Source organism: Castor canadensis, chromosome 7, assembly GCF_047511655.1.
Source record: "Castor canadensis chromosome 7, mCasCan1.hap1v2, whole genome shotgun sequence".
NCBI lineage: Eukaryota > Metazoa > Chordata > Mammalia > Rodentia > Castoridae > Castor > Castor canadensis.
In genome coordinates, this window is record NC_133392.1 from 51,197,089 (window position 1) to 51,207,161 (window position 10,073).

A 10,073-nucleotide genomic window follows, 5' to 3' on the forward strand; every position below is an offset into this window, starting at 1 on the left:
GGTGTGGGCAGCAGCAGAGATACTAAAGGTTTCTTCCTATTTCCATCCTTCAACACACTCACCACAATCATAAATTTCTTTTCCATGGCTCTGACTCTATGCCTTGTTTCATAGTGTTCTCTCTCTGATCACTTATGTTGTTTTTCAAATTATTTTTATTAATGAAGTTTGTATTTTAATTTAGAAGGAAAAAACAGACCTAGCCATAGTCAGTTTATAAACTGAGATTATAGGAAAAAATAAATCTTATAGCTGGATGACACACTGAACTCTCTGATACCAGTGGGTAATCAAATTGAACCAAACTACTGTTTGTCGACAACATGGTATGTGCCCCAACCCTATTCCCCCCTCTGTCCTTACCATTTCTGTGCATGGCTGTCCAAATTCCTACTGCCAAAACTTACAATTATTTAAGGCCTTTCTCTGATCACAAGAACCCACTCTGCACCCACCAGGCAGACCAGAAGTGCCAGAGAATTAATGATTCACCTAATGTCCAGTGGGAGCCTTCAACTAATGGCCAATGGAAGCTGAAGAATAAATCCTCTGACTCTGGCCTAATGTCTAGACAAAAATAAGCTCTCAGATCTACAGCCAATCAATTGAAGGCATTCTACCTGAATGCCAAGACAAACATGTGTACAAGTAATTCCCTTAATCTCACTTGAAGAGGACCTTTAAACATTTAACCATGTAAGTATACACTGAGGAGAGGGGAAGGGCCAGATGTTTTAAAAATTCTTTTGTACGAGGTCTGAGCAAATTCTGGGGAAATGCAAATCACTGTAAGGCCCTCTATTAGAGAAGGGAAGCAGGTGGAAACTAAGTGGTAAATGGAGTCCTGGCCTGAGTCTGTATCATGATGGGTCAATTTCTTAATTGCTAAATGCATATTAAGGATGATATCTCTACTCTAGGTAAAACTCCTTTATTAGTTTAGGTCTAGACAATTAGAATGAGGATGGACCTATGATGAGGGGAATGTTTCTACTAGGGAAAACAATACGGATCCACCAAATCTCTCATGGGCAGGTAGAAAAAAGAATTTCTGCATTGCCAGGTTTGTTATCTCTGACCATTGCAAATACATAGAGTTGTTGATATCACAGAGCACTGAGTAGGTCTGGAACCCTGAGAATTCATTTGAACCCTTCTTCATGTTTCCATGTCCTGTGGCAACTCTACATGGGCAATTGTCATAGCCATAGGAGAGCATCACTAACATGCAGCAACCAGAGACCCAGGACCCTTAGAGATGAAGATGAAGGTTACCCCACTGTAGAAGTGCAGGCTGAGAATGAGGTGGAAGGTGGAGGAAGAGAAGAAAAGTATCAGTTCTGTCCTTGGAGCCAATTGCCAGCAGTGGGGACCGATAGCTTGTCCATGAACTTTCAATTGTCAGAATGTCTTTTAAAACCATGACTGGCCACAAACTTGAAAAGATAGCATGAGATGTAGTAAATTGAACATGGAACACAAGTGGAACTGTTGCAGCTACCATCAGAGCCTCACTCATATCCCCTTGCCACCATTTTCTTGGCTCCACTTCCAACTGCCACCACCTTTAATCGCTTGCCTGAGGCCCTTCTTTGTCCTGAGCTAATTGGAAGTACCTGGGGATTAGTCCACACTCATCCTGATACAATTGTTGTATAATGAAAGGGGAGTTGATGGATAAACATCCATATTCCTCAGTCATACAATGAGATAACTTAAACATATCTTCTATACTGTCTCTTAGACTTGCCAGAAGAATTAAACTCCTATTGCCTGTACAGTGGTATCTTTTTTGACAGTACATCCTTTTTTTTAATGCTGCCTTTCCTTCCCTGTTTCATTTGTTTACTTCCCTACCAGTTTTTAATTTGGTCATAGTCCAAATGACTTGATGAATTTGCTTTGATGAGACACACTTGTTAGGAACGTATGTTCTGTGATGAATTACACAGGAATTGCTATTTACTGGATAGCATCTCTTCTATAAATAAACCAAAATCACTCCTTTCCCAGGCACAAACTTCTTGTTTTCATATCCCTCTGGGAAGCAAAGACAGTCAGGTTTTTACCTTTAGACCTCCTTGTTCTTTTTAAAGACCTTGGTAAGGGGGTAGGAGTAGCTATGAAACTTGAAAGGTTTTCACCATAAGTGGAAATAATCAGAATGAATGCACACAGAAAGGAAAAGCTATAATTGTAATAAGTAATACTTATCCAGCACATCTGTAAACCAGATCCTCTATAATGTGCTTTGCATGCCTTATTACATTTTATTTTCATGGTGACTTTAGGAAATAGGATTGATAGTCCCTTTTTACTGGCAAGAAAACAGAAGTGTGAAAAGTTCATCCAGCTTGAAAGAGTCAAGTTTGGGCATGACTGCTTTGGAATTCCCCACATACATTTTAACTTTGCCACATAGACTTCCTGCAATAAAATAAATCAACCTTTGTTCATCTAGTAGCTTAGGCTTGTAGCTTGGAGTATGCACAAAGAATCTTTAAGACCAGACCATTACAAAACCTGAGAAAGAACATCAATTGTGGGAACAAGAAGGAAGAAATCTTCATAAATGCAGGTGGTAATTACCAGGGCTCCAGCATTGCCTGCACCACACAGCTGCCTACAAAGCAAACAATCCAAATTCACCTAACATGAGCCAATAGCTGAAAGTGCAAAAAACATAGGAAATCACAACAGTACTCTACTCCCTTTTAGCTACAAATACACGTGTCTCAAGAGGAGAGATTAAGATAAAAATTTTAAAAATAGGATACCAACAACATGATCCATAAAATAAAAATTGATAAGCTGGACCTCATTAAAATTAAAATAAATAAAAACTTTTGTTCTGTGAAATATCCTTTGAAGAGGATGCAGAAACAGCTACAAAGTGGGAGAAAACAGCTGTAAATCACACCTCTTAAAGAACTTGTGTCTAGAATATATAGGGAATACTCCAAACTCAATAGTGAAAAAAGCAAACAACTAGAAATAAATACTTAGGAAATGGGCAAAAGATACAAGTCGACATTTCTCTGAGGAGAACACGCAGATGGCAGATGAGCACATGAAAAGATGTTAATGAACATCATTAGTTACTATGGAAATGCAAATTAAAGCCCCAATGCATTGTCACAACCATACCTGCCAAACAGGCTAAAACAGACAGTAGTGGTAACCCTAAATGCTGTGGAGAATGCAGATCTCTCATGCATTCCTGGTGGGAATGTGAAACGGCATGAACACTCTGAAAAAAAGAGGATGCGCATTTCTTACAAAAGTAATCATGTATTTACCATGTGACCTAACAATTTCACTATGGGGCAATTATCCCGAAGGAATAAAAACTTGCATACCCAAAACCTATAAGGTCCACAGCAGCTTTATTCATAATTTCCAAAAGCTACAAACAGTCCAAATCAAACGCCCTTCAACTAATAAATGCTTAAACAAACAGAAGTATGTTCATATGACAGAATAATATTCAGTGATAAAAATAAATGAACTATTAATACACATAATAACTTGAATGACTCTCAAAGGAATTCTTGTGAGTGTAAAAACTCAAGTTGTATGCTGTATGATTCCATTTATGTAGTGTTCATGAAATGACAAAATTATATATGTAAAGAATGAACTAGTGCTTACTTAACATGAGTGAAAAAGTAGCTGAGGACATAAAAAGGGTAGGATGAGGGTTCCTGGTGATGAAAATGTTCTGTGTCTTGATGGTGGTAGTGATCCCACCATTCCAAATGTGATAAAACTGCATACAACTAAAGACACATACACACACAGGAACACGAACAAATAAATACATGTGAAAGTGTTGCTATGTTAATGAGGTCAATGGATTGTAACATGGTAATTGGTAATTTAAAGGTTTGATATTGTACCATAATTATGGTACCATTGGGAGAAACTGGCTAAAGAGTACATGGAATCTCTGCAGTATTTTCTTGTGAATCTCTCAAACTGAATTAAATAAGCCTCTTTTTTTATAAAGCACCTACACTAGGAAATTTCAACATAATAATGGAAAAATGAATGATACATCACAGAACACACTTTTACAAAGCTATAAAATATAATATTCCAGAAGAAAATAGAAGCAAGAATTCAGGTTCTGCTTGTGCTGCTGAAATAATGAATGTTGTTTATTGGAACAATCTGTTTCCATGCCTGGCTCTGTTCTACCAGAGATGATTCTCCCACTATGGAGTATAGAAAAGATTAAAAAACTAAATACTGACCCAGCCTTTCTCATCCCAACCACACTTGGTGTGTGACTTCTGCCTGTGATATACATTTAAGAAATACTTCCAAAATGATCAATCAATCAAGAGTGAGACCCTAAATCTCTTGGAGTGCTGTTTGCCTGTCCAAAAATGCCAGAATACCATTTTCCCTAGGATGCACTTGGTTGAGACAGAAACCCTAGTTTTACACAGAGGTCTGGCTCTTTTATTTCCCCATGCAACCGTGGGATTCTTGGCTTTCCCAAGAAAGAGAAGGAAGGCACATTTTTGTCCCTGTAGTTGAACTTTGACCTTGAACTAAGAATCTCTCATGTGCCATACAAAAATTCATACAAGCATATTTTGCATTTTTAGTTCATTGCCCCCAAAGAGAAGAGTCTTTTGAACCCAAGGAAAGGCAGTCACAGAAAAACAAAGCACTCCTCCCAGGTGACAAATAAATACAGGATGAGTTAATTCATTGATTAGAAGGAAAACCCTCAGATTCCTGCATCAGAAGATCTGAGTTCCTGCCCACTTACTGGGAGTAATTATTTCATTACTCTCAGCTCCTTGGCAGGGATCAGGGAGGCTCTTTATTCCAACTATTAAAAACCAAAAACACTCTGTATACTTTGTACTGGAAGTTTTTAGGCTTCAGAATATGTTCTGGGAACTCTACCGAGAAAATGCCACTGGGGGAAGTTGCCAGAAGGATTACGATTGCATGACAGTCTCAGAAAACATTTAGGCTGCCACTTCTTGCAGCCTCCACAATGCTCCTGCAATGAAAAGGGGAGTGAGAATAAACAGTGCAGCTATTCAAGGCCATTTTTCTCCACCCAGTCAGATGTCAGCAAAATTGAGAATTAACCAGTCTGTGATTTTCCATTCTCTCCTCCCTTTGTGGGTTGTTTAATAATTTTTATCTTCTAAATTATTATTACAGAGTCAGAACATAGGCCTTGTAGAAAAAAATCAAATGGAAATAAGTAAAATTTAAAAATAAAAACATCACATTCCTACCATGCAGAGGTTGCCTGGATATCTTAGTATATGTCATTCTGGGTCATTTTCTAAATGCATATCTATGTATGTGTCTAACTGCAATGAAGTCACACATACTACTTTATTACTTATTTTTTCAATCAATGACCTTTCTGCTATTATTTCAACTAATATCCAGACAATATTCATATGTTCCTATTTACTCCAAAATGTCCTTGAGCTGGTTTGTTCAAACCAATTTCTTACCAAGGATGACAATGGCATTGTATCCTTTTGTTTTTTCTCCCCCCTCCCTCTCCTTTTTTGGTGGAATTGGGGGTTGAATTCAGGGCCTCACACTTGCTAGGCAGGCACTCTTCCTTCTTTTTAAATCTAGTTCAGCCCTAGGATATGTGAAACAGAGAGACTCCATTATCTTGGAAAATGCCTGCCTTTCTTGAATTTGGACTTGTCTTTGTCACTCTTATTTAGCTGTTCCTGTATGACAGCTGTTTAATGTAGCTGGATGTGATGGTGCACATGTGTAATCCCAGCTCGTTGGAGGCTGACATAGGAGGATTGGGAGGGGAAAAGGGAGTAGGGTAATGAGGGAAAGGGGGAGGAAAAGAGGAATGTTCCTGCCTCTTATAGTATTATATGCTGACATTTTTTTTTGAAATGCATGACAAAGTCTTTACTTTTAAAATGAATATCAGTACACCAAATAACATATAGTCAGTTCTTAGTACTATCATCTACTAATTTTGATTAATATAAGCTAACAGTAGCCCAGATAAGTATACTAGTATTCATTGTTCTAACACTTAGCCAGAATGAATACTTTAAGGCTGGCTGCTGCTGAGTACAAGTTACAAACAACTACTTACTACTTTTTCATAGATAAAGCCCCTGACCTTTAAAAAAGTATAAGGGAAACAAATTGTTTAATCCCTTTCTTTCTTCAAAGAATTATTTTTTCTTTTTTTGTTCCTGTGAGATCTAAGAAAAAAAAAAAATTCACATTGACTCATGTTGCCTGATTTAAAAGGCATAAGAAAACAAACAACATATACTCATTAAATCTCTAAGAAATCTGTGGTAAAAAGATGAAACTTTTGGGTAAGAACCAAGTTTATACAAAGAAGCTAAATTTGCTACCCTGCAAAAAGTGAAGGGACCTACTATAGCATACAGAGATAATTTAATGCCTTTCCTAAGAACAGAACTGGAGCTCTGTTAACGCTCCATATTCCATGCGGGCGTCTACCACACCAACCCACAGAACAAGCGTTTCTCTCTTGTTCTATCCCTTTATGCGGTAGTTTTTGTGGATTTCTGGCCAGATATCACACACGTAGGCCCAGAGGTTATCCAGGACTTCATCCCTGTTCTGCCAGAAGTAGGTCTGAGGGACCTGGGTCTCCTTGTCCACCTCAGTGCTGTAACTGCCGTGGCAGTGCCGCAGATTCCTTGGCCTTGAACTCTCTCCCTGGGCAGGCAGGCAGTCCTGTTCAATTTCAGCTTGGGCTTCTCCTTCAGCCTGCCTCAGCCTCGGACACCTTCTCTGCGGCCCACTTCTCAGCCTGCAGCAGCTGCTGGATCCTCTGTGACTGGCTGCCATGGCTGTGGCAACTCAGGAGCCGAGGCAAGAAGCCTAAGTTGGCGCGATGGACACTCAGGTCAGCTCTATGCTGACATTTTCTTTCAGAAAAAATACCCAAATTTCATTTCACCCACTTCCATTAAAACTCACCTCCTACAGAATTCAAGTAATACGTACTTTATACTAAGGCTAAAGTGTCAGATAAAAGCTTAAATTGCTCTCTTAGCAGAATGTACTTTTAAGGTCTTCCAGTGCCTTACCCATACATAATAAGAACTCAAAAACCATAGGTGCTGAGGCCACCTGTTGGGAAGGAATTTCCATTTTTCATGTTGTTTTCCCAAGCCTTTAACATTCTTCCCACACTTACAACCATCAGCTGTAACTGATGCATACGATAGCCCATGAGCCTTAGCAAAAACTTGAAGAGTGAGACGAAGAACAGACATGACTCCATAGTGTTGTCTCTTACCAAAGAGCCTGAGAAGTTGGGGGCTCGGTCTGATTTTATTTAGAATCTGAAATTGCAGATGCCTTCCACCTGCGGGGGCTGGGGAGTGGGTGCTGCTAACAGCAAACAGGAAACCATTATCTTTGAGGATTAGAGGACATAAATCCTTTGGCCCTCTTAATTACAGTCATTGTTCCTTGTTGGAGATGTGGTTAAAAATCCTGCTGGCACAAATACATTTCTTGACATCTGAGACCTCCAGCTCACAGCAAGGCCATGAGCAGTCTCCCTAGGCTTGCATTTTATATATATATATATATATATATGTATGTATTTTTAATTCAGCCACCTGAGATAATGGCCAGGAGCTAATTCCTAACTTGGAACAACTGACATTAACTCAACATTGTACAGTAATAGCAGATAGACATGCCAGGTTCTTTGGCTAAGCCAAGTCATCTGTGAAATGTGGACACAATTCAATTTAAATAACAGAACAGTGGCAGCCTGGATTTATGTTTCTGCACGATCTCGGCTTAGTTCAAACTGAAGCCACTACATTGCCGGGTTTCTCAGCAGGCAGTTTAGCCTGTAGGAGACATTCCATATTCAGTAACAAATCTCATTTCCTCTCATACTGAAGGAGAGGAGAAAAGCCAGATGGCCCTTCAAGGCTGTTCATTATGCTCAAAGATTCCAAGATGGATGACACACATTTATGGATTTTTTTCCTCTGAAACCAGAAGGTGGTGCTAAAGTACAGGAAATGCTTCCCAAATTTGTTGGTGTGACTGCCTAGAGCAGGGAAGAAAAAGATCCCTAAATTCAGATGGCTGAATTTAAAGGAAAAATAAAACAAAAAAGAAGACCTAGAAAGGGCCTAGTAAGGTCTCAGCACACAGCAAATTCCCACTTATCTTTAGTAAACTCACTGGAGCCCAAGTTTTAGGAGCTCAAGACTGCAGGTAAATTAGGTCTAAAAATTCAAAGGAGCTTAAAAGAGCAATTAAGGCTTTAGTTCAATAATGAAGGCAGCACTAAGCAATAGGCCAGATTATTAATGTAATTGAGCTCAGAGCTGAGAGTCACAGTGTTTCTGTGGTAGATTCTGCACCTGTTAAGGGCTGTGCTTGTTTGCGGTGAAGCAGCAGTGAGAGAAACCACAGGCAGATCTTATAGGAAACTTCAGACAACAGGGAGATCATCCCAAAAACCAGAGAGCAAAGAAAGGGAGGGGACCTGTGCCATTCAATACAGTAACCATGTGTGGATATTGAGCACTCCCTGAGTTGAGACAGGCTCTAAATGCACACTGAATTTAAAAAAAGAAATTGTAAAATAGATAATTAATCATGGCATATATTGATTATTGAAATAACATTTTGGATCTATTGTAGTTGTTGCAATGGCAACATTTTGGGTCTATTGAGTAAAATGAAATAGTAAAATTAATTTCTCCTGTTTCTTATTACTTTTTTTTTTCTTTTTGGTGGTATGGTTTTGAACTTAGAGCTTTGAGCTTGTTAAACAGGTATTTTATTACTTGAACCACACCCCAGTCAATTTTTGCTTAAGTTATTTTTTAGTAATTTTTTATAGGATCTTGCATTTTTTTGCCTGGCCTGAGTTCTCCTGAATATTCTTGTTACTTGGTTTTATTTGGCTCTTTAAAAAATGCTTAATTACATATGCAGCTCACATTATATTTCTTTTGGGTATTTCTGCTCCAGCAGAAAGGCATCACTGTAGCATTATCATTTGTAAGACATTGAAATACTTCTGTACTAGTGGAATGATAGTACTTTAATCCTCCAGTCCCTCTTTGTGTACCAACTTCCTTGGCTTCTCAATCCCTCACAGCTCTACTGTGCCCACCACACAGCCAGCTTTGGGTAGACTCTTGGTTCCCTTGCATTCAACCACAGCCCCTAGAATGGCCTGGACCTGAAGGAGTGTTGGCACTCTTCGTGGTAGTGCTGGATCCCTGAAGACAAATGTGCTGTGCTCATTTGTTACCCCTTAGCCACACTGCTATAGCTATTGCAGTGTGTGTTAGTCAGCTTTTCACTAATGTGATAAAGTGACTGAGTAAAAACTTTTTTAAAAAGGAAAGGTTTATTTTGACTCATGATTTCAAAGATTTCAGTTTATGGTTGGCTGGCTCCATTGCTTTTAGAACTGTGGTGAGGTAAAGCAGAACATCATGACTGCAGGAGCATGTAGCAGAAGAGGCTGCTCACCTCATGGCAGCCAGGAAGCAAAACAAAAGAGAGAAGAAGGGGCAGAGGTCAAGATATATCTCCAAGGGCACAAACCCAAGTACCTACTTCCTTCAGCTAGGTCCCACCTCCTTGATTTGCATCACTTCCCAGTGAATTTATCCATCAGAGCCATCATGATCCAATTACTTCTCAAAAGCCCCACTTCTGAACTTTGCTGCATTGGGGATCAAGCCTTCAATGCATGAGACTTTGGGAGACATTTCATATCCAAACCCTAACACAGGGATTGCCTATTGTCAAATATTTCAAATATTACCCACACCAATTAAGTTTGCACTTATCTCCATCTACCATGACATTTATCAACTTGCATCCTAATTATAGGCTGATTTGCCCAGATAGGTTATGAGTTCATGGGTAGCAAGACATATCTTTTTTTTTTTTTTTTGGCAGTACTAGGGGTTGAACTCAGGGCCTTGCAGGTGCTCTACTGTGTGAGTCACTCCACAAGCTCTTTTTACTTTGGTTAGTTTTGAGATAGGGTCTTGCTTTATGCATAGTCTGGCCTG

General features: G+C 39.2%; 1 pseudogene; it reads right to left on the minus strand.

Moving 5' to 3' along the window:
- Window positions 1-6,531: 6,531 nt before the first annotated feature.
- LOC109697861 (V-type proton ATPase subunit G 1 pseudogene) lies at window positions 6,532-7,280 on the minus strand (annotated as a pseudogene).
- Window positions 7,281-10,073: the final 2,793 nt, after the last annotated feature.